Source organism: Myodes glareolus, chromosome 12, assembly GCF_982192425.1.
Source record: "Myodes glareolus chromosome 12, mMyoGla1.1, whole genome shotgun sequence".
Classification (NCBI taxonomy): Eukaryota; Metazoa; Chordata; class Mammalia; order Rodentia; family Cricetidae; genus Myodes; species Myodes glareolus.
The window spans coordinates 52,466,998-52,492,717 of record NC_142037.1 but is presented as its reverse complement, the minus strand read 5'-3'; the positions used below and the strand labels follow the sequence as shown (position 1 = coordinate 52,492,717).

General features: G+C 36.0%; 1 pseudogene; it reads left to right on the top strand.

Annotated features, from left to right (window-relative positions):
- Positions 1–5,543: 5,543 nt before the first annotated feature.
- LOC148120265 (large ribosomal subunit protein uL15 pseudogene) lies at positions 5,544–6,051 on the top strand (annotated as a pseudogene).
- The last annotated feature ends 19,669 nt before the right edge of the window (positions 6,052–25,720 follow it).

Genomic DNA, 25,720 nt, shown 5'->3' with positions numbered 1-25,720 from the left:
TTGCTTATCACCATAGAACCTTCCTCTGGCAATGGATGGAGAAAGAGACAGAGACCCACATTGGAACACTGGACTTAACTCCCTAGGTCCAAACGAGAAGCAGAAAGAAAGAGAACGTGAACAAAGAAGGTAAGACCAGAGGGAACCTTCATCCGACGATGGATGGCGATACAGACGGAGACCCACATTGGAGCACCGGACTGAGCCCCCCCAAGGTCCAAATGAGGAGCAGAAGAAGCAAGAACATGAAAAAGGAAATCAGAACCGCGAGGGGTGCAATCACCCACTGATACAAGGGGACTGATCTAATGAGAGTTCACCAAGGCCAGTAGGACTGTGACTGAACGAGCACGTGATCCAACCAGATTCTCTGAATGTGGCCGGATTCTCTGAATGTGGCTGGCCCGGAGTCTTTCTTAAAAGCCATTGACAATGACACTGGGACTTGTTTCCTCTGCATATACTGGATTTTTTGGGATCCAGTCTGTTTGGATACTCACCTTCCTGGACCTGGAGGGAGGGGGGAGGAACTTGAACTACCCACAGGGCAGGAAACCCTGACTGCTCTTAGGGATGGAGAGGGAGGAGGAGAGGGAGTGGGGAGAGTGTGAGGGTGGTTGAAGGGGGGCGGAAATGGAAACTTTTATAATTTAATAAACTTTGAAAAAAATGTTACTCAACATTGAAATCTAGAGACATATTTGCCTACTTGTAAAATATGCTTTTGAGAATTTTACTTTAATGTTGATTTTTAGCATGACACCACTTCTCTGATTTCAACTGTACATTCTTATCTTTATAACAATTAGATCCAGTGGTTTACATTGAATTATTTAAATGCACATATTTTAGGTGTCATATTCATTACTTGTGCCTCAACAGGAAAATTACTTGTAGACGTGGGCATTTCTGTAAGGCGAAGTTGTTAATTTTTAACCAACTCAGTTGATGAGGACTCACAAAAACAGGTAGTTCTTTCTGTATTTACACCCTAGGTTTTAATTAACCTCTTCAAACTATGATAGGAAACCTTCTCGTTTGTTTCCATGACTTAAAACAACAAGGGCATATAATCTCCTTTTCCTCTCTTTGTCATCTTGCCATACAGTCATACGGCCTGAAAGAATTAAAACCTTGCCTACCATATGGTTTCTCCACTCAGAACTCCTCCTCCATAACTCATTGCTGACCTAAGAAAGTATAGGTTCTCAGGGTAGCTAGACCTTTGATTTTTCTTCTAAAGGAAGTTATTATTCAATTTTACCTTCTTTTACCTAATAATCTCTAACTTTCTTACATAGTTTAATAAATAGAAAATACGTTTGCAGTCTTAAAACATTCTTTGGGTATCACAACGAATTTATACATAATCTACATTCCAACAAGCTATAAACAGCCAATAGCTAAAGAAACCTTATGAAACAATGGAATTTTCCAATAATTCTTGTATCTTAAAAGGCTCATTTCATTCTGGATTGAATATTCATATGTGTTTCTGTCTACAGTGAATATTTATTCTGTAATACACAGTGAAATGAGAAATGATACCCTCCAGAATTTAACATATGGAAAAAGACCAGCAAGAATGTTGATTTGGGGCAAAAAAATCAAATATATTTATCTTGCAGCTTTTTCAAGAAAATAATATGCAGCCATTTTTTTAAAACCTTTTACTCTAACATTTTTAGTTTAGTTCATTCAACATCATTTCAAATTCAAAAAAGTAATTTTGTGCAGCTAAAATGTACTAAAAGACTTGATTTAGCTCATGGTCTAGCTTCCTTCTGCCTTGATTTCTGAGGGGTGAGCCCTTGAGTCAATCTATAATCATCATAGCCTTCACCCGTTCAGATCAGGCCTCTTCTATTTCAGAAGTAGTTACACTTTTATCCTAGAAAGTAAAGTTTAAAGGTGGAAGGTGGGGAGTTGTAAATACAGTATCTATATATGAAATTATAAAAATAAATTTAAAAATTAAGTTAAAAAAGCAAAAAAAAATAAAAGCCTGTGTTACATAAATGTAGAAGTTACCACAATAATGAACTAGTTTTGTACAATCAAAAACTATTTGATCAACCTGTATTTTAAAACAATAAAAATAAAACATAAAATAATGTACAACCTATGTTTGTTAGTTAAATTTCAAAATCAATGCTCAACAATTTTAAACACACATTGACATTTGGAGAAAATATGGCAGAATGTGAACTATTGGGGATTTTGTTAAGAGGATGCCATGGTGTTTTTATATTGCAAATCCTTAGAATCACTTTACCTTCCTATAATTATCTACCCTTTAAAATACTGGAGTCAGGCTTTGTGGCACAAACATATAATCCCAGTACTCAGGGGTGAGGCAAGAGGACTGTGCACCAGAGGGTAGCCTCAGCTCCATGTGAAGTGTCTGTCTTAAAAACTCAAAACAAATGTCCTTATCTTCTATTTATTTTTTGCTATTATTTGAATGAAAATTTAGCCACAATATCCTTCAATTTGTTATTTTTATTGCTACTCACTAAATATTGATCTGTTTCTAAAACAGAAAAATTGTTTTAAAGGAAACATGAAGCATACTTGCTGAATTATTTAATCTGTAAATATGCATATATTCATACATGCCCTTTGCGATGTGTTTCATTTACAGGAGATCAGCTTATCAAAAAATATCTGCCATGGTTTTACTTTTAGTGTAAGTTATAGAGACATCATTTTAATTTTTAATGAGATAAATCCACTACTAATGCCGAAATATATTTAGTTTAATTTTGGGTGAGATAGACTTCTAAAAGGAAAATAAGACATTTTAAAAGCACAATCCAAATTAATCAAACCTTCAAAATATTCATTCATGTGCATGGTAGTGTTGGGTACAAATTGTGTGTCTGAATATTACAAAAGATAGACTAGAAAAGGTAGACAGGAAAATTTTATTTTTTTCAATACAATGTTATGGAGGACTGTTTAAAAGTCCTTTCGTGTGTTGTATTGCTAAAGTACTGGAAGCTTCTGAAGTCAGTTTCAAGTTTTATTTGCATTTTCAAGAACAACTGAACAAAAAAAGATTACATGAAATGGAACTGTTTCTGAAAATTTGAACACCCGTGACATGTTTGTAAGTCTGTTCATGCGTAGTTCTTCCTAATGGTCTCTAATCATGCTTTGTATCAACAAAGTATTGTTTCTATAGATACGTCCTTAGGGCTCACCACTTGGAGTTGCCTAAACTTCCAGAGCTTGTCCCTTGAGAAGATTGAATGTCCTTCTCTCAGCAGCCATTGATTTGCTATAAGTCTTCATCTAGGGGTGGAACCTTAAGAAATTCCACTATTACTGTACTACTTTTGGATTGTTACTTGTCATTATGTAGGCTTTATTTAGGCAAACACGTTGTTGAGATTTCATGACTGCAGCTTCCTTCTTACATCGAGAAGACATTAGAAGACACTGTGGCATCCAAGTTTTCTGTTTCGTAAAATCTTCTTGCCCCCTTTTCTTTGATGTTTCTTGAGCCCTAGATGTTTGTCTCACCTATAAAATTTGATATTCAGTTACTAAACTAGCTTCAGAAAAAGGGTTAAAAAAGGTAAACAATATTTATTGTTACAAAGCCACTTTAGGCCAGTGTCAACATCAGACACACACATGCACATACATAAAGATATCAAATTCGCTTATTTATATGCACAATCTTATCCATGTAAGATTAAGACCACATGAGAATGAACGTAAGTTAATTCAAATCACACTGATTCTTAAGAATATCAGAATATATTTCTAAATAAATGAATATGCATAAGATACTCCTGAATGGGGATAAAACTTCTGCCTGAATAGATGTTGCTGTCTGCATCTGCATACATTAACTTACAAATATAGTGATTATATGCAAAAATCACAAACAATATGAGCCATCTCTCTAACCACACAATACTATTTAAAGTGAGCAGCCCATATTTTTTCTGAAGATTTACAACTAAAAAATTCAGATGCTATTTATAAACGGGAAATAAGCATTATTAGACGTCTAAGGGTTGTCAAATTATTACAAAAATGGTGATCCAAGTCTTCTACTAAAACATGCTACAGAACATTGCCAAATACTAATACCAAAAAAGAAAACCTCTTAACATCAATTCTTTAAAAGAAGTTTCTTAAACATGTTTTTTATATTTTGCTATGAGGCATGTTAATTATATAACCTCCTGCATAATAGCAAGGTGAAATATAGCTAACACTCTTAGAAAGGTCTTAATCCTCCACATAGTAATTAGAACATTCATTATCAGCTACTTGTTAAGAGGGAAGGTATAAGTGGGTGAGGTAGTTAGAATGATTTTCTCTGGGGTATGGATAGTAAAGAAGTAATTCATGGGTAAATAATTTACAACAATAGAAATCTGACTCAGTTCAGTTTGCTGTGTGATTATTCTGCACAGGCAACTTTCAAATATCTGAGTTATCCAAATACTCTTCCTTACCAAACAGGATGGCTGTAACTGCTTCAGCTGGTATTGTTCTATCTGAAGGAAATGAATACAAATATGAAGAAAAACAAACAATGGATAACATCCCCTGCTTATTTTTAATATTAAATTGATCATGTTAAGTGTTTAATGTTATCAAATTGGAAAAATAAGGCCTGAAAGATTTACATTTTACCATTGTTAAAATAATTGTGCCCACCAATACTTATTAAGCCATAGTTAAATAATTTCAGAACAAAAATTAAACTTGCAAAGTGTTTTAAAAGATGTTTCTTTTGTGTTATAGTCAATAAAAAATAACATACACTAATTCGAGCAATAATCTTATTTTAAATGAACTTTTATTATGGGTGGGAGATAGAAAGAAAGACAACCCAATCTATTGGCATATTCATACACTTTTACTCAAGCAGTTATTTTCAATCTAGGCTGCAAATTGGAACATCCTGAGGTGAATTTAAAATAATGATACCCAGAAAGCATCCACACTAGTCATATCAAAGTAGAGGCAGTGGCAGGGAAGAACCTGGTGCTGGTAATTTTCAGGTTTAGTAATGTCAATGCTCAACCAAGTTTACAATCGAACAACTCAATTCTTACTGCTCAATGCTAGCTTCTTGGATCTTCTTAAACAGTCACGACTGCCTAGAAATGCAGGGTCTAGGCCCCTGCCACCAAAATGCAATGGGAATGTGATAAGAATTTATTGATCTCATTACAGCACAAGAAACTTCAAAGTGCCTCTTCTCCAATCTGTTCAGTACTACATTTAGCTAGAAGAATGGTTCCTAATCTCCAAACAAAGCCAAGACCACAGAATGTCTAAATTCCTTAATAATCCGCAAATGCTAGAAATCCTTCACACAGCCAAATACCTTCATTTGTCTAGAAGAAAATAGAGATCACATTAACTAATATTTATTCAATAAGCAATGAGAAATCTATTCAAACCAGGCTTAGAAGGTCATGTATCTCTTTGTTCTTAGAAAGAAAACATGGGCAATCGTCCTGCCCCCACACTTGCTACCTCGCGATACTTCGCGAGTTCCTCCCTCTTTCCTTTCTGCCACCGCCATGCCATCCAGACTGAGGAAGACCCGGAAACTCCGGGGCCACGTGAGTCACGGCCATGGCCGCATCGGTAAACATCACAAGCATCCAGGAGGACGCGGGAACGCTGGAGGCATGCATTATCATAGGATCAATTTCGACAAATATCATCCAGGTTACTTCGGGAAAGTTGGTATGAGGCATTACCACTTAAAGAGGAACCAGAGCTTCTGCCCGACTGTCAACCTGGATAAACTGTGGACGCTGGTCAGTGAGCAGACCCGGGTTAACGCAGCCAAGAACAAGACTGGAGTTGCTCCCATCATTGACGTCGTGCGATCCGGCTACTACAAAGTTCTGGGCAAGGGAAAGCTCCCTAAGCAGCCTGTCATCGTGAAAGCCAAATTTTTCAGCAGAAGAGCTGAAGAGAAGATAAAGGGTGTTGGAGGTGCCTGTGTTCTGGTGGCTTGAAGCCATTCAGGGAGGACAATTAAATGCTAACATTTTCCAAAAAAAAAAGAAAGAAAACATGGCATCATGATTTGTCTTCATTGTTTTTGTGAGAGAAAAATAAATTTCCAGTGCAATATTAAACTACTTGATTATCTTTTACAAAGTCGCATGTTTTAACTTCATAAGCTTAACTTTAATAAATATCCTAAATCTCTTGGAAATTCAGGTGTAATTTGTCTTGAGTACAGATCAAAAGAACACCCAAATCTTTCATATGCATCTGTTTCATCCCAGGTGTTTAAATTATGGACTGCAAGTGAGAAAAGTTACTATAAGGAAAAAAAAATTGAAGCTTGGGAAGGGGTATTAAACTCGAGAAAACTTTTAAATTGAAAAAGCATTTGCCACACAAAGTGTTTTGCATGGGGGCTAAATTTACATAATGGAAATTCTAGGAATTGGAGTCAGTGCAAATAAACAATGTAATAACAACTTTATTAAGATAACAGTGATATACGTGTATGAGGAGAAAAAGTCATTTTCTCAGTCTTGAAATGGTATTCTTCTAATAAAAATCAGTATTATAAACTCTTCAATAACAGAAGAAAATTGGCTGACACACTGGTATTGCTTGTGTTTACATAGGAATGCAAATTCAGTTTCTTTGCTGTTTCTGCTATAAACATTGATACCATTCTGTATGGGGGATGAAAGCTCAAGCTGAAGGCTGTGCTAGAAATCTTGATTTGTGCTCCAAAGACTTAGGAGATTGTTTTCCTTTTCTTACTCAAAACTATGCATCCCAGCTCTGCAAAGTTCTCCTGTCACGATTCAAGAAAGCTAAAACCAGAGGGGTTCTATGAAGGACCAAGGATACTCATCGGCAAGTAGAATGCACACACTAAATTTCCCCCAAAGAAATTTGTGTAATCTAACTAACTCATATTTCCTTCGGTGATGATTTAGTTTATCACACACTTCTTTGAAGTAGTCATGGGCAAACCCTCTCACAGACCACAAGTTCATAAACCAATTCATAAAAATCACTTATTTTTTTCAGATTCTTATACCAATTGCACATTTCCAGATAACTGAACACGAAGGAACAGGGTCATTCTAATATCACTAACTCTTGCTTCTTGTGTGAATATTTCTAGTCAAACTCTCTCAGAGTAGGCACTTTCTGGTTAAGAGGGCTGTGGAGTTCATCATTATGCACAGCAAAGCTAATTCTTAATTAAATTTTACATTTTTATAACATCCAGGTGTTTTTTATTGTTTGTTATTTTAGTTTCAAAATTGTCTACCTAGTTTATTTTTCATAATTCAAGTGCAACATATGGTGAATTGATATACAAGAGATCTGCAACCCAAAATAGAGTAACTTAAGTATATCAAATATTCATAAGAATTTTCTGTTCACTTTTCTACATTCTATTTCCTTTATTCTATTCACCTCTATTTACTTCTCAGTTTGCTTACATACATTCTATTTCTTTTTGTGCAACTATTTTCATTTCTTTTTATGCAACCATTTTCATGCATGATAAAACAAGAAATATTTTAGAATCCGAAAGAGTATTGATACTAATATATTTTATTTAAGAAACTATGCACAAAATTGTAAATCACCCAAAGAATATTGCAGACATTGAGTAGAATATGAACACAATCAACACCAAATATCAAACTGTTTCTGTTCTGGGAGGTAGAGAGACAGATCCCAAGCTCACTGGTCAGTAGGTGTAGACTACTTGAGTTCCAGGCAATAAGGAACTCTGTGTACAAAAACAATCCAAAAAGTGGTTGGTGACTAATGAATGAGACTCTAGTTAGTTCTCTGGTGTGATACACATATGAACAGTTGTGCATACACACTAGCACACATATAAACATACATACATGTCTAGCATCTATTATCCTGAGAAAAATCTGAGCTTAATAGAGTTATTAACCATAATTCCTCAGTTACTCATTAGATCTCTAGTCTTATTTATTACCAATTGATTTATATCATCCTCTTACCATTTGATTCCTTGATAGTCATTTTATTCTATATATCATTGGATTCAACATGTTTCAGAGTAAACATCATGCAATATTTCTTCCTCAGTTTTACTTTTTAATGCTAACCCTTGGCAACATTGCAAGATTTGTGCCTCACATAACCACAGACACACAGCAGAAGTTCACCTTTTAGTTGTTGAATGACTAAGTTAAAGAATGGACTGAATGGGTGAACAACATCACTTCTTTCCTAGACTCTATGACATCCACATAAAATTAACTATTTTCTCTTCTGCACCACTGATACTGTTTATAAGAATCATATATATGGCTTTGATGGCTGCACCTTTATCAGATAATGGGTCCCTTCAGAAGCCATGGAGGGGAGAAATCAGGTCCTTTCCCCTCTTCTACAAGGTGACTCAACAGTGCAAGACACATCACAGACATTCAGTGGAGAAGGAATTGCAGTACTGAAAAGACACTCTGCTGACTTTTTGATTCCAACTGCCCTTTCTTCAACAACAAACCCATTTGCGCTCAGAAAGTATAACCAGGTAAATTGCTTAATCTGCTCCATGTATCACAGATAATATCTCAAATCTGATATCAGACTCTGCCAACATGCTGAGCTGCAGAAAAACTCAAAGCTTACTGCTGTTACTCCATCTTATATCATAAATATAATCCACAAGGTAAAAAGTTCATTGGCTTTTTGCACCACACAAAATGCTGCACAGTAATTCCTCACTTCCATCAATAGTTCATTCTGATTCACTTTGTTATTTCACTATTGAGATAAAGCATCAATGTATACAACAAATGTATACAAGTTTCCATATGTATTATAAAGAAAATATCATATTAGAAACAGAAAACAAGGATTTTTATATTTAAAATCATAGTTAAGCTTATGAGACACAGAACCCTAATTCTTCAACACAGTTAACCTTTAAAATTCAGGAAACTTCTTCAGGCCGACCATAGATTATTACCCAGGTTGTGACATCCCAGTTTGTGTGCTTTGTTGAACATATCTGATGAATACATTTAGAATTGTGTTTGTGGTAATGGCAACCTTCCCTCTTCTTCAGAAAAATGACAGTATCAAATCATTAGCTTATTCCTTGCCTTCTGTCCTAAAGGATTACCTTGATACAAGTGAAAGTGCTGCACCAATTATCCCATGACATTTCGGGGACAAGGCAACACACAGACAACAGATTTTAAAGGAAAAAACAGGGAGATAGGAATCTGGGTTTTTTGCCTGAGTTGAGCGAGTAAGCACATCATCAAAGCAAGAGCACAGTAGAGTGTCTTGTATCTGATCTAATGAATAAGATCTTAAAAGAGACATTAATTCAACATCTCATTTATATGTATCAGTTGGTACATTTTGTGTGTAATGAAATTCATTGGAAGGGGTATTTGTAAGATTTTTTTTCTTTCATGCTTTGTGTTAAAGGATTTCACACAAGTCATAACAAATTAAGATATTACTAGGAGATATAATAGATGTCAATTAGATCCTGTAAAATTTATCTTATTAAAAATAAACACATAAAATTACCTTTTTACTTTTAAATCAATCTTATTTAGCAATAGTGTGAAATGAAATGATACCCTTCTAAAATGCTTATATTTGCATAAATACATATAAAGTATTAGTCTCTTATAAAGATGTACATTATGTAAAAGAAACTGTACTCCCACGTTTTGGGAAAACACATCAGTTGTATTCACTTGGAACATATTGTTATTAAATCTAAGATGAACATTCTTGCGCAATATTTTTTTCTGATAGTTTTTGTCTCATCTATGTTTGTTACTTAGAAAAATTAATAAATCATAAAATAGGTATAATTTTGAAGACATGAAGTGAACATCGACTATGTGATAATACAAGCTTAAATATTTAGGTACAGAATTTAGTAAGGCATGCCTCTGACATGAGAACATTTAAAGACTATGTTAAAATAACTCACTCACTCATAAGTAAAGCTCATGCCTATAGATATAACCTTATACTAAGAGAGTTGAACATAACTACCTCTGTGACTGGTTCATCTAACAGTTACCTGACTTTGTAAAGACACTTTTAGTTTCTCTGATCATTTTTAATGCATTATGTGTAAGTGCATGTGTGTGTGTGTGTGTGTGTGTGTGTATGTGTGTGTGTGTGTGTGTTTGCAACAGCAGGCATGTGGAGATTGGGGGAAACCTTTGGGAGACAATTCTCCCCTTCCACTATGTGAGGATCATCAATCTTGGTGACAGGCACATTTACACAGAGAGTCCTCTTGCTGACCCAAAGACAGGTATGAAATATTCACTATTATTTTTAAGATTTAAAAAAAAACTGTAACTTGGAATAAAGAAAAGGAAAACTTCCCAACTCCCTTAAATCTGGCAAATATAGTTGATATAAGCAAAATTTCGAACTTTGAAGTTGATGGATTTTGTTAGACATTGGTGACCAGGGTGACTCCTCAAAGCACAAAGGTAACAAGCCCATCTCTTGAAACCTAACAGGCATACTCATCAGTTTTAGAACATAAAATTTATGACCAATCATATCAATGGAGCCTGAAAATTCTCTCTTGTGTCTAAGAAATCTAAAAATCTAGTAAAGGTGGATACCTGGAGACAGGCAGAAACAAAAACTGATATAAGCAAGAAAAGCATATATTGATGCTCTGAGTACCAAATTCCAACTGACACACTTCAGTATTTGATAGCAAACAAATCAAAATGGATATTACAACAGTGATTACTAACCCTTCTCCCAGGAAACAGTACAGAAGTGATTTCTATGGAAAATATAGAGGGACAAAAACAAACCTTCTAGAAGACTTGGAGTATAGCCTTGTCTGAAAAATTACTTTCAATTTACAGATATACTGAAAGTAACTGTTGTCTTCCTATAACAACATAAAGGGCATGAGAGAAGAGAAAATTCAGCCCAAATTTGCTTTGCTTTTTTGTGCTGATAACATCCTTAGCTGCCAATATTCTTTGTCATTGTGTTCACGTGAAGACTATAACATACTCTCCCTACCCTAAAAGTTAAATTTACATGGTCTTTAAAGGAGTTTAGGATTCAGCCAGATCACAAAGTACCAAGAAGAAAATAATCTTTTTTTTTTAATAAAAGTTTATTAATTTATAAAAGTTTCCATTTCCGCCCTTCCTCCCAACACCCTCCCACTCCCCCCACTCCCTCTCCTCCTCCCTCTCCATCCCTAAGAGCAGTCAGGGTTTCCTGCCCTGTGGGAAGTTCAAGTTCCTCCCCCCTCCCTCCAGGTCCAGGAAGGTAAGCATCCAAACAGACTGGATCCCCAAAATCCAGTATATGCAGAGGAAACAAGTCCCAGTGTCATTGTCAATGGCTTTTCAGAAAGACCCCAAGCCAGCCACATTCAGAGAATCTGGTTGGATCACTTGCTCGTTCAGTCCTAGTCCAACTGGCCTTGGTGAACTCTCATTAGATCAGTCCCCTTGTATCAGTGGGTGAACGCAATCCTCACGGTCCTGCCTTTCTTGTTCATGTTCTCCCTCCTTCTGCTCCTCATTTAGACCTTGGGGGCTCAGTCCAGTGCTCCAATGTGGTTCTCTGTCTCAATCTCCATCCATCAACGGGTGAAGGTTCCCTCTGGTGTGGCCTTATTTGCTCACATTCTTTTTCCTTCTGCTACTCATTTGGACCAAGGGAGTTAAGTCCAGTGTTCCAGTGTGGGTGTCTGTCTCTATCTCCATCCATCGCCAGATGAAGGTTCTATGGTGATATGCAAAATATTCATCAGTATGGTTATGGGCCAAGGCCGGTTCAGGCACCCTCTCCTCTTTCCAGAGAACAATCTGGGGATCTCTCCTTGGACCTGGTATCCCCTTTATAATCAAGTCTCTTGTAAACCCTAAAATGACTCCCTTAGTTGAGACATATACTTCCCTGATCCCATATCCATCCTTCCTCCCTCCTCCCATCCCAATCCTCCGAGCTTTCCCCATTCCTCCCCTACTCCCTTCTCTCTAACCCTCTCCCATTCCAACAATTCCCCCACCCCCCTCCCATGCACCCGAGGTTGCCTGGCACTCTTGTCTACTTCCAATCTCCAGGAGGATACTACATGATTTTCTTCAGGTTCATCTTCTTATTTAGCTTCTCTAGGATCGCGAATAATAGGCTCAAAGACCTTTAATTATGGCTAGAATAGAATAGAATTCATATGAGTGAATACATACCATATTCCTCTTTTTGGGTCTGGGTTACCTCACTCAGTAAAGCGTTTTCTATGTCCATAATCTTTAGAGGAGAGGCCTAAAGGGTTGAAAGTATCTTGTCCCAGCATTTGAATAATAATAGAAGTAATTTAAAAACACACAGTGAATAACAATAACAGCTTTGGGGTCTTAGAAAAGAAATGACAATCATGAAATTAAATAGTATACAGTGTCAAAACTCAATCTGCTATTTGGTTTCTCAATTAGAAGCAAGTCAAGAATGATTCTTCGATGCCTTGCTATCCTCATCAAGATAACAATGCCTGTTTTAGTTGCATGATTTCATCAGAACCCCACTCCATATCTCACTTCCCCTCACTGGTCTTCTTTTCCCCAGATAGATCTGCTTTCACATCACATGAATTCAGTTACTCTTTTTCACCTCCTCCTCATTCCCATAAGATTTCTACCTCTCTTCTCAAAGTGCCTTCTCTAATTTCATCACACACACACACACACACAAACAGAGAAAGAGAGAGAGAGAGAGAGAGAGAGAGAGAGAGAGAGAGAGAATTTAAATATCACACTATGCATACAGGAAAACATACTGTATCTGTCTTCCCAAATCTTCTTAGTTTGGATAATATGATAATTTACAGCTCCATCCATTGTTGTGCAAACTCCATGGTTTTAATTTACTTTATACCTAAAAAAAACAGTCATCTACACGCTCTACATTTTTATCATATGCTTATCTGTTGATGCACAGCTAGGTTGACTCCATTTCTTAGTTACTGTAAACTGTACAGAAGCACACACGTTCAAGGAATTTCTGTGGTATGCCGATTTGGAGTTCCTCAAGAATATAGCCATATATATATATATTGATATATATATATATATTGATATATATATATATATTGATTATTGAATATAGTGATGTAACTGGGTCACATCATGGAATATTTTCAGTTTCATAGGGACACAATATGCTGATGTTCACGGTAGCTGCTCTTCTATCCATTCCCAACAGTACTACATAAAGCTCTTCCTTCTCTGCAGCCTTGTTAGCATTTTGTCATAAATTTTCTTGAATATTATTAGTCTGAATGGGGTGAGATGGAATCTCAAAACAATTTTAATTTTAATTTCCCTGATAGCTAAAAATGCTGAATTTTTTTCAAATAGTTATTAACTGTTAGTATTTCTTCTTTTGAGATGTTATTGAGTTCTTTAGCCCATTTATTGGTTGGATAATTTGATTTTTCTTGTCTAATTTTTTTACAGTGTCTTAAGTGATATAAATGTCAATTTCTTGTCTGATAGACCTCCTCTCTGTAGGCACTGTTCACTCTGATGTTTATTTCTGTTACTGTGCAGAAGCATTTTAATATCATGTAATCCTGTTGATTTTTTGTTGTCATTGTTGCTGTTATTTCATGTATTATTGGAGATCTTTACAAAGAGTTTTTGCCTATGCCTATGTCTTGATATGTTTAAAATTCTCACATCTTGCATTAAGGTATTTGATCTGCTTTATTTTTCTGCAAGGAAAGAGGTGGAAAGAAAATTCTGTTTTCCCACAACCTTATTCACTGAAGAGGCCATCTTCCAGCCAATGTTTATTTTGGACAGTTTTGTTGAAGAAGACATGCCTGTGTGGGTTTATTTCTTGGCCCTGAATTCTGCTTCATTGATCCATTCGTATCCTTTCTACGTTTCACAAGAAAGAACAATTACAACCATGATGACAGCAGGAGAAATTAATGATATAAAGTAAAATCAAGCAGCAGAAAAAGTAAAAGAAACAAACAGAAAACGGCAATACATTTCTTGAGTCCTTGTATGTGTGTGAATTATCACTCATCTTCTGTGCACTTGGAGCTGTCATTAACCTCATGATGCATGATACTATGGCTAACCAGGGCTCAAGCCACACAGTCTTTCTTCTTCCCACTAGCCTGACCTGCATAATAGCTGGTGATCTTGAAAACATACCATCTGACATATGTAACATTTTTCTCATTTGTTTCCATCTATACTGACTTGTCCTCTTAAAGTGAGCTAGAACTAGTAATTCAGGAGCTCAGTGATTTAGTTGTTCCATTCACAGTTAGTTAATTTTAAATAACCAAGTAGAAATTTACCAAAACTTTTGAACAGTGAAAGAATAAGGAAGTACAAATGCTTTAACCGTCAAAGCCAAAAATGTGAACTGTAAAATGAACAAATTAGCCTTAGCAGCTTGTTTCCATAGTAGGAACACACATGGGTCAACTGGTTTCTAAACCAATTCATTCTAAACCAGTTCCTTCATTTTTATATAATTTTGTCATGCAATGTATTTTGATAATATTCTCCATGCCCCAACTCTTACCAGATCCTCTCTGTCTCCCAACCAATCCAGTTTAATCCATCATGTCCTCTGTATTTATCTATCTACCACCTATCTATCTATCTATCTATCTATCTATCTATCTATCTATCTATCTATCTATCATCTATCTGTCTGTCTGTCTATCTATCTATCTGTCTGTCTGTCTGTCTATCTATCTATCTCTTTCTCTCAAAAAGACACAAGACAAATATCAAAACTAAATTAGGAATGAAAATTAATAAGACAAAATACAAAAATTAATAAAAAATAAAGCACACAGAGAAACATGGATTGTTTCGTGATTTCCTGATTCTTAGGATTAGAAGTAAAAGAATGAGAGGTAGGACTTGGAAAGCTCTTTAAAAAGAAACATCAATATAATCTTTTGTTTGTAATTGAAAAAAAAATCCTACATTATTTGGCTAATCTGCCGCGTTTCTCAGGTCATTTGCTAGCTTCGTTACTGATGACTGATAATTGCTTCCATCAGCATCATAGAGCTCACAAGATAAACCATGAAAATGTGTTTCACAAAAGAACCAGCCTTCAGAAATACCAGTATGTTTCATTCTGATATGTATAAAATAGAATAAAAATATAAACCATGTATATGGCTACATAATCATAGCCTGAGACAAAGTTTCCTCTTTAAATATATAGTTAAATAATATTCCTTAGAATTAAGTTTCACAAATAGAAACACAGTGCTATAATTGTACAACCACTTGCTTTGGAGAAGGCCATGTTCTATTTTTACTCTCAAGAATGGTTTGGCAATCAGCACCAAATTGCATCTGTTTCATTGGATAAAGAAATTTTTAAGGTTAGATCTCTATAAAAGAATGAGTCAGAAGTGGGTGGCTTATCTTTAAGACACAGAACATTTGTACAAAAACAACACTGGAAGGATGGGACCTGGTTCCTTGCTTTCAGTTCTGATTCTCTCCTAGCAAGAAAAAGCTGGACCTCAGGATAAATCGACAGAAAGCAAGAGGGTGAAATCAAGATGATGGATACAAAGCAGCTGAGGAGAAAACCTGAGAGATGGATATAAGTGTGCTCTCTATATGTGAGAGCATTTTTACATTTGCATTTTGAAAGTATACTCTTCCTTTATATATCTAAGAGATAATTTATGAAACTAAACATCACAGTTTAAATATGTAGGTTATTTTTCCTATATATTAAGTAAGGTATCAAAATTGTAATTCAAATCCAGCCTTCCTAAAACAAGTACAAAAAAAATATACTAACAGTTGTGGTGAATTTTACTTAAAAAAAGAAACACTCAAGATTTCTAAAGGTGATTGTTTTCCTGGTGGCTTTCCTGCTCCAAAGTCAGAAAAAATGGGATTTAAGGTTCCTGAAAGCATAGCTTCATTCAGTTTTAGCTCGAGCATAAGTTCATAGGCAAAAATTTCAGACATCTTTTCAAGATGTCATTACCTTTTCTTTTAAATTAATATGACCCTAAATGATTGCTACGAAATAACAAGGTAGTAAACTGATAGACAGGATGGGACAAAGTGGACCTTTTCAGTTAAATTATGCCCAGCATCAGAGCCAATTATAAGTGGTAAGCTTAACAGGTGATAGTGAAATAACCTATGCTCCACTTTGACTTCGTTTCTAACATAGACCTTCCATACTGCCTTGAATGAATATTTAAATGTCTTAAGAGTGAAGGAAGGGAATGGAGAAACTGAATCTTATGGAGGAGAGAAAGTGGGAAGCTGAAGGGAGAAAATGACCTGACACTTTCCAGAGGATGCTTATCTGTCACACTGTCCTCCCATGCTTAAAGAAGCAGGCAAATCACTTCCTTCTTCTTTATCCCCTTTTCTTTGTTTGCCTTCTCTGGAGCAGCATCAATGGTATTGACAGCACAGTAAGTTTCTTAAGACCTCTAAAGCTTAAAGAGAGAAGTGAGAGGAAGGATTGGGACTTCCTGTTGAATCAGCAATAGAAGTATTATGTCACGATGGTAACATCACAGTAACTTTACCATTATCATGACACTTTACAATGTATACTAAATTGATATTTTTGTAAAACATATGCATTGTTAAATTTAAAGTATTTGAGTCACATACTGTATTAAATGGCATAAACCTGCAAATGTATAATGATGTTGTGATACGAATTTCAATAGTTAAAATAAAGGACAGAGCATTTTAAAGTCTCTGGGTGTTAATGTTTGGCAACGAGAATTAGCTGTAACCCAAAGATAAATATCTTGGCCTTTGTACGTAATGGCTTTTCATTGTATCCAGCTAATTGCTTTAGAATGCATCTGCAGTTTTCACTATCAATAGTTTTCCTGACTCGTTATGCGAATTCAATTCCGCTTATCTTGCCCATAAATTATAGACAACTTGAAATCAGAAAGACACGTTGGACTTAAATTATAGCATGTGAACCGCAAGAAATCAGGGATGACAGGACACTGAAGTGGAACTGTGCCACCCAAGAGTTATCACATTTTCCAAAAGCCAGAAAAGTAGGTATGAGAGAATACTGCCATGCTGCCCTTCCAGATGCTTCATGTGGGATATGGGTGTAAACTCATTAGGGAGAAAAGTAAAGGCGCTATCACCAATATAGTTGGTTTCATGAAACTGACACCGCACTCTTGGGTGGTCTTGAGAGAAGCCATCGTCTACTTTGCTCTTCCAAAACTCTTAGTATTTCCCATGTGTTGCTTCCTCAAGCTATTATTGATCAGTTCATAAAAGTAAGTCCCCAATGATTTCTTCATGCCAGCCCTCATATCTGACCCATAACTAAAGTGTGATTTGACCTTCAAAGCTTATTACACAATTTATATACCTAGACTATTTTCTGTTCTCTATCTACACAATCACTCCCTCCCACAGTCCTCGTGTTCATGATCTCATCAGAAACATTAGCTGATAACGAGTGTTGTGTGCTCAATCCCATCTACATCAAGAAAGACAAGGTCTTATCAGAGAAAGCAAACTTTTCGTTTTCAACATCAAATTTATTTATTTGTGTCAATTTTTCAAATTTGCTTATTTTATTTGTATGTATGCTTGCCTCAATATATGCATGTATACCATAAGCATGCAGTGCCCCCAGAGACCAGAGAGGGCCTTCTGGAAGTAAAGGTGATTGTGAGACATCATGTAAGGTCTGGGAATAGAACCCTGGTCCTATGGAAGAGCAACCAGAGCTCTTAACCATTGAACTGTTGGCAGAGGCTGCTTTTTTGTTCCTGAATGCCCAGACCCAAAATAATTACACAGAAACTATATTAACTACAACACTGCTTGGCCTATTAGCTCACGCTTCTTATTAACTAACTCTTATATCTTTAATTAAACCATTTCTATTGCTTTGTATTTTACCACAAGGCTCGTGGTTTACTGGTAAGGTTCCCGGGGCATCTGTGTCCTTTGGCAGATCCATGGCTTCTCTATGACCCCCACCTACTCTTTCTTTCTCTCTCTCTCTACATCTCTGTTCAGTTTTTCCACCTGGCTTTACTCAGTTAAACCATTGGCCAAAAGCAGCTTCCTTATTAACCAAAGGCAATAAAACATATTCACAGCATACAGAAGGGAATCCCACATCACTGAACCATCTCTCCAACCCTCTGTGGTAAAATTTCATTTATACATATTTAAATTTTCAGTCAGAACCCATATATTGACCGAAGTCTTCCAATGCCTTTCTAATTGTAAGCTGGATGAAATGAAGGTGTTGACCTTCAGTAGCCCAAATGATCTCATCTCTACTTATTTCTCACTTTATCCAATTCCTCAATTTTAGACCATTCATTTAACTGAACACTTTTCTTTTCCCAGTTCAATGCAGGCTGAAAGAATATTTTACAATATAGCTCAATCCCTAATTATTAGAATTTATTTTATGAAAAACAGACACGGAAACCAAATAAGCTAATGAATGAATATACCCAGCCCGTTTTCTGTCTTCTCTATTGTTCTATATAATGCCAAAGGAGAAGACAGAGGAAGGACAACAAAGAAACACTGAAGTCATATTTTAATGTCAATGACTTAAATTGGGACTTGGATACAGTTCTCTCTGGAGAAATTTTAAAATCATACTCATCCCATTTATATATGTGTGTGTGTATGTGTGTTCAAGATACCCACACAAATACTCCTTTGAAAAAAAACTTTCCTAAAATGTATGAATCATCATATAAACATGGATTAGGTTTCTCCAAGAACTTTGGATAGAGCAATAAGAGCCTCTAAAGCAGTTTAGTATAGTTGATTGCAAATGGTTCTGGGAAAGCCCACAAAATGTTATTGTGGTCACTGGGATGGGTTACAGATGACACAGTCTTGAGAGGCAAGTAGATAATCTACTGAATGAATGCATTGTAAGAAAGGCAGCACTGTGATGGGGAGTTGCAATTCCACTAAGGCTGGTCCTAGAAAAGAGAGAAAAGAAGTTGGACAGTGACAAAAGTTGAATGGAAACAACTTGTAAGGGAAGGATGATAGCATTTAGAGACATCTGAAGACAGAGAAGTTGCATATTTACAAAAACCACAGTACTTAAATCACCAGAGTGCCCAACCCAGAGTCCTTAACAGTCAGCAAGAGCTATTAATATGACCTAACACAAAGATCATTAGCTTACTTTAAACAACATGAGTTTTTAAAAGCATGTGTGTGCATATGTGTATGCATTGTGTGACTAGATTGTACACTTCCAAAGAATGAACTTTGTAGAAGAAAAGATATCAAAGTCAAAGGTCTGAAAATGCTTGTGGAGATTATGGAAGTAGTCAGAAATCTGTAGTGGTATGTTATTTGTATTTTGATAAATAAAATTTTATTTATTTATTGGTGAATACATCTTGCCTGAAAACCAGAGGCAAAGCTAAAGTCACTAGAGGTCAGGCCACGGTGAAAAACACCTTTAATCCCATTATTTGGGAGACAGAGTCAGATGGATCTCTGTGAGTTCAAGGCCACCTCAGCTACACAAGATCAATACAGAAACAAATCCATATGCTGATGGTTCCCAGCTTTAATCCCAGTCCTAGGCATTCACATGCTTTTAATATAAAATGCTACAAGGAATATAAAATGGGAAGAGAGAGAGGCTTAGTCTGCTTAGTCTGAAGCCTTGGTAGAGGTAAGACTTCTCTAGTAGCTTGGCTGCTTTGATTTTCTGGTTTTCAGGTTGATTTATTTATCAAAATACAAATAATATACTACTATAGAAACAAGTTCAACAAAATCCTGGGTGCTACGTGAAGGAATCTGTGTTCGGTTTTCTTCTGAGTTCCTACCATCTCAACCCTGCATAGATTCTTAGATCAGACAAGATTAGGCATAGTCAAGAAGGCTATAGATGGCTATAGATGACATAAGGATATTTAATCGAAAAGGGGTTTGTTAAATACATTTGCATAAGCTTATTCTTTTTATAATGAGGACAAATGAATTAACGTGGGGCAAGGCTGCGAGTAGAGAAATGAGTTGGGATGCTCTTGTGACTGAGGAGGCACACAATGATGGCTTGAAATAGGGAGTTTGCGAACAGCAGTTCCCAGCCCAGACTTCTCAGTTTAAAATAAAGCTTTTAATAAATATGATCTGTATTAGGATCAGTTATCCCCAGTCATGGCAGGACCACTGAGGACAGTGGATATGCTAAGCCAGCCTTAGCAACTAATTACACCTTGCTCTTAGCATCTGAGAGATGGGAGAAGTGACTGCAGCAAGAACCTTTTCAACTCAAAATCTAGATGGACAAATGTAATTTCTCCATTTATGGGGTTGAGCTGTAATTTAGTGCTCTTTTTTTTTTTTTTTGGTCAAGTTAGGGAAAGAAAATGAACTCATTAATTTGGAATTAATCCCCCTATTGTGCTGTCTTATATCAGGAATGCCAGGCATTGATACAGACATTTTACAAATACTAATTAAACCAAGTTATCTTTATGGGAAAAACTCCTCCAAAGAACAGTATAATTTAAAATACAAATCCTGAATTCAACTTCTATTTTTTCTGCATCATAAACAATAATATAAAAAGTGTCTCTTATTATGCTTCAACATGTCAAATATTATGTAGCTGAAAATGGCATAAATTAATAATTATGCCTGGTGAGACATCTCAAACATCAATGTTTATTCTTACAAACTACATTTAAGCATTCTCCAATAATTCTACTTAGCAATTCTAATTAAAGACAGCCATGTCTGAATTTCAGCTAGAATCTTGGTATCGAGCATGGGTTTGTTGTTTATGAAACCAACTCAGTCAAATAGTGCATTAACACTATCTTGTTCTATATACTTAATCCAATTAAATTCATTTTATTCTACATATTAGGTAGAAGTATATGGTATGAAATTAAACACATTTGAATATACTTGACCTCAAAACAGTAATTCCACATGGTTCTCATAGTATGTAGAAGTTGCTTAAATATAATTTGTATTTGTCAATTGTAAAAATATTTATTCAATTTTTTATAATTTCAGTTCTTAATTTACATGCTATAGAGTTTTAATAACTCTATATTAAGCATGCTATATAAAATCTCAAGCAAAAAGAAAATATCACTTTAAAATTTACTAAATATTGATTCTCAGTATCAAATTGGAATACTAGAATCAAGTGATTGTTTTTTTTAAAGACTCACAAAGAGTATAATTTAGTTGGATAGTGATGGTGCACACCTTTAATCCCAGCACTCGGAAGGCACAGGCAGGTAGATCTCTGTGAGATTGAGGCCAACCTGGTCTACAAGAGCTAGTTCCAGGAAAGGCACCAAAGCTACACAGAGAAACTCAGTCTCGAAAGTCAAAAACAAAGAAAAAGGCATAATTTATCAATTCACTTTTCTAGACATCTGAAGAAAAGTAGGGTGAAATCTACACCAAAGCTTCAGCTGACTTGGACATTCAGTTTCATAGTCCAGCCTTAGACCAGCCTGCTTACCTGGAACCCCAGCTACACACTCCATCCCTAGAGCATGCTGACCTGGACCCCCATCTGTACAGCCCATCCTACAGCAGCCTACTGACATGAATTCCCCAGCTGCACACCCATGCCTAGAAGAGCCTACTGACCTGGGTCCCCAACTGCATGAACATCTCTAGAGCTGACTGCTGACCTGAACCGTCAGATGCACACTCATGCCTAGAGCAGCCTGCTGACCTTGACCTTCAGCTGCACACTCACCCATAGAGCAGCCTGCCTGAAATGCAGTGCTTCTGACACCAACAGGAAAGCAAGAGACCACCTGCTCCAACGGATCCATTAAAGCTTGGGAATATGTTTGAAAATACGTTTGAAAAATGGATGTTTAGGAAAGGCTAAAGTGCATTTACAAGAGTGAAAAAGTTGTTCTGAGGCACAGTTTGAGACAGAGAGGGAAAGAAAAGGAGAGGAAGGGATGGAAGGAGCAAGGGGTGTAAAGTAAGATAAAAATGATATAGCATCAGGATTGTGAAACATTGCTCTTCGTCTTTCATATTTGTTCCCTGAAATAATATCCTAGGAAGGTTTATTGCACAATTGAAAAGAGTTAGATAGTGTATTCACAGTGCCAAATTTGATGGCACTCAAGAATAGGCATGTGTGTGTGTGGGGGGGAATGTGTGTGTAGGAGCTTGAGCGCACACACATATACACACATACACAGGAGTACATCCAGAATCCCCTGGCTCGTCTGGGAAATGTTGATTGTCAGAAAGCAAACAATCATACACCAGTGTGAGCAAATGTTAAACTTTAGAAAACGGAAAGAAATATGAAGTGTGCAATAGCACCATCAAAGAACAACACAGTTAAATAGGGATTGGTCTTTCTCTAGAGCAGAGGTGTGGAAGCTCATCTTAAAGTTTCTTTGCTCCAATTACTGTTGATATCTGGAAAGCATTTTTCACGATCAAGAAAAGAAAAACCATTATACAAGTGAATGAAAACATGCTTAGAACATTTTAGAAGAAGAAATGAGAGTATAATAAAAGCAGAACATCCTCATTGAACATTGAGGATGATGAATTAAAACTTTGCACAATCAACTTGAAAAAAGTTAGAATTTTGGGTATTATAAAGTGTGGTTATGGAATGTTCTAAATCTGTGAGATGGAGCAGAAATTATACCAGAAATCTTACAGGAAAAATCTAGAAGGTTTAGTTAAATCCTCTACAGGAGCACACTGACTTCTAATATGTGGAATATGATTAATTCTAGTTCTCATGATTGGTGATTGGTGCAGAGGGACTCTACAGAGTCTTCTCGGTGAACATAAAGGAGTTGGTTAAAGGTGGTAAAGAAGTCTAGCTGTCAATCACTTGTCAAATGGAGATAAAAGTACAATGGAGATGTAAATTTCTATGGATCAGTCAAAACTGATTGAGATATTCCTGGGGCAGTAACATGGGTAAGGCTTCAAATTCATATTGACTAAAATAGAAGGAGGCAGAGGTGTGTGCCACAATGGCATTGAGTGTGTTTAAAAATGAGTCTTGTAATATATTTTGAGTCCAAAGCTAGATAGGACACGAATATCTATTTTGAAACCTAACAGTGATGCCTCTTAAGGAGGGAGTGAAGGGGTCAGGACTTTAGCACAAAAGGAGGAAATTAAACCAAACAAATAGATCAGGCAGAGAGAAATGGTTTGCTATAATGTCAAGGAACAAATTGACAGCTAAGTTAATTTTTCACCTCTGGTAAAATAAGAGTAGAAATTAAAAACAAAGCACTTCCCCTCGATGTTCCTTTTGATCCTTTCTCAGATAAGTATGGTAAATTTCCATTAATCTGCTGCACATGTTTTCCCTTTGCTCTTTTCTACCATGCATATCCCTGAGCTGTTTCACAGTAATTGTTGTGATGTAAAATAAGTTATTTCACCAACCACTGTTTACCTTAGACAAGCTGCTGATAATTCCAGTGTTTCAAGCCCGTTTGTTTCCTATCATACTGGGGATAGTAAAACTGAATACAGAAAGAGAGGATGGCCATAGCACTATTTGTTAAGTTTAGGTTTAAATGAATATAAGTAGGTATTTGTTGACTTACCAATCTTGATACTATATGACCTTGCAAATAAATACTTCTGCATTGCCTAAAATTGTTCCATGTTTGTTTTTATTTCCACTGCTTTTTACTCGGTGTTTTATCATTTTCTCTAACACCTGACATTTCTTGCAACAGCTGCAACCTAAAGGTCTAATGATGTGAGCTAGGAGCAAGGGAAACTTCTCACCTACATACTTGACACGTGCTGGTGCCCAGGTTTCTGGCATTGTACCTATTGGAACTGGTGGAGATGCTTTCCTTCCCTCAACTCGGGACCCTTTTCACCTTGCAACATAGGTCCTCAATCTACCCTCTTGGAATTGCCTGGAACAATTACTGCCCTCACCGTGTAAACCAAGCTTCTACATACGACTGATGTGATTTCAAAAATGCTACCCAAAATGGGGTACATTAGAATCTGAAGAAATATCAGAAGGAAAATGACCACGTCGAGTGTCTCCTGCTTCATTCCTCTGCATCAGTCATGCAAAGAATTCTCTGACCTGTATCAGATGTAAACTGTAAAGACCTGAGTGCAGACGTGTTCTTTCTGTCCTGGAGAAAAATCAATGTCCTTATCTCTGCGACACTAGGCTTGGAGAACAGACAGACCTGCTGGATTCCTCCACTAAATGTGTGTGTGTGTGTGTGTGTGTGTGTGTGTGTGTGTGTGCACGTGTGTGTGTGTGGTAATATATATATGGCTAGCTTTTCATCTCCAAAGTAGGGGGGAGTGGGGTAAATAAAAAGGCTGGGTGGCTTTCTATCGTTCAAGGTGCCTCATATGTGAATCTAGGAATGGATTACAGCACCTGGTCCTCTGAGCTTTCTTTGCTGTCACTCAACAGTTGAAAATGAGTTTTAAAATTACCACGAAAGGCCCTTCATCTGACATGAGAGAACAGGATGGAAAAACTTCCCATACTTCCCACAGCAACATGAGAGCAAGGAGAAGCATCTGAGACATCCCTCTTAAGATAAACTCTTTGAACACCACTTCCTCAGCTTTAGGCACAAGGGGCATAAAGATGGAAGAGGAAACCTCAATGTTCTAGAACTGCTTCTCAAACATTGTCTTTCAAAATCCTTTCACTATAAATAAGAATTAAAAATTTAAATTCCTGTATGTACCTAGTGAGTGTGCAAAATGTATAAAAAGGTGATACCCAAACATGGGGAGACACTGCAATCTCCATGAGATGTACTGAAATGTGCAGATCATTAAAAGATTAAAACTTCAAACAAAATGTGCAGAAATTATCCCAATTTAAGCAAATAATAAAATTTCTAAAAAATAAAAGCAAAATATATATGAAAATAGTTTTTAAATGGTACATATGTTGATAAGGCAAAAAGTAAGGTTCAGCAAACTGAATGGTCTTTAAATAACAGTAAATTCAGGTTCCAAAAATTAAACTAATGAATACCAATAATAAAATACAGCTAACAGAAAACAATGCATTTCATTTTGAAGTGAAAATATAATTTTAAATTAAATGTGAGTTGAAGAAGAATTAATGTAATTATAGCATAATCCCAAAGATAAAAGAAAAAATAAAAAAGAATTAATAAAAATACAAAATCAGTGTGATTGGAAATTAATAAAATTATGTTTTCATAAACAAAAGTCGACTCAAGAATAAGAATTTATAGATCAAATGAGATTATTTTAATATTAAAAATTATGTCAAAGTGAGACATATTGAGGCATTTTTAGCCTTAGTACTAGCATAGTCTAAATAGCAAGTTCTAGGTTAGTCTTGACAACATAACAAGGTCCAAATAACTCAAACCTGAAAAGTGAGACACCATAGTACAAAAATGAGAAAGGGTCTGAGTATTATTCTCAAAAGCTGAAAAAACACATAAGATTAATATAAAATGAGGATTAATGAAGAATTATTTTAAATCACTAAAATACAAAATTCAATAATAAAGACATTGTATCAAAGCCCCCAATCTCTTTCTTTTCTGAAGGAAGAAAAGGCAAACATTAGTAATGATTAACAAAGAAGTAAAGGATAAACAGTTATCATTATTTGTGACATTATCACAAAAGATAATGGAAGAGACAGAAAT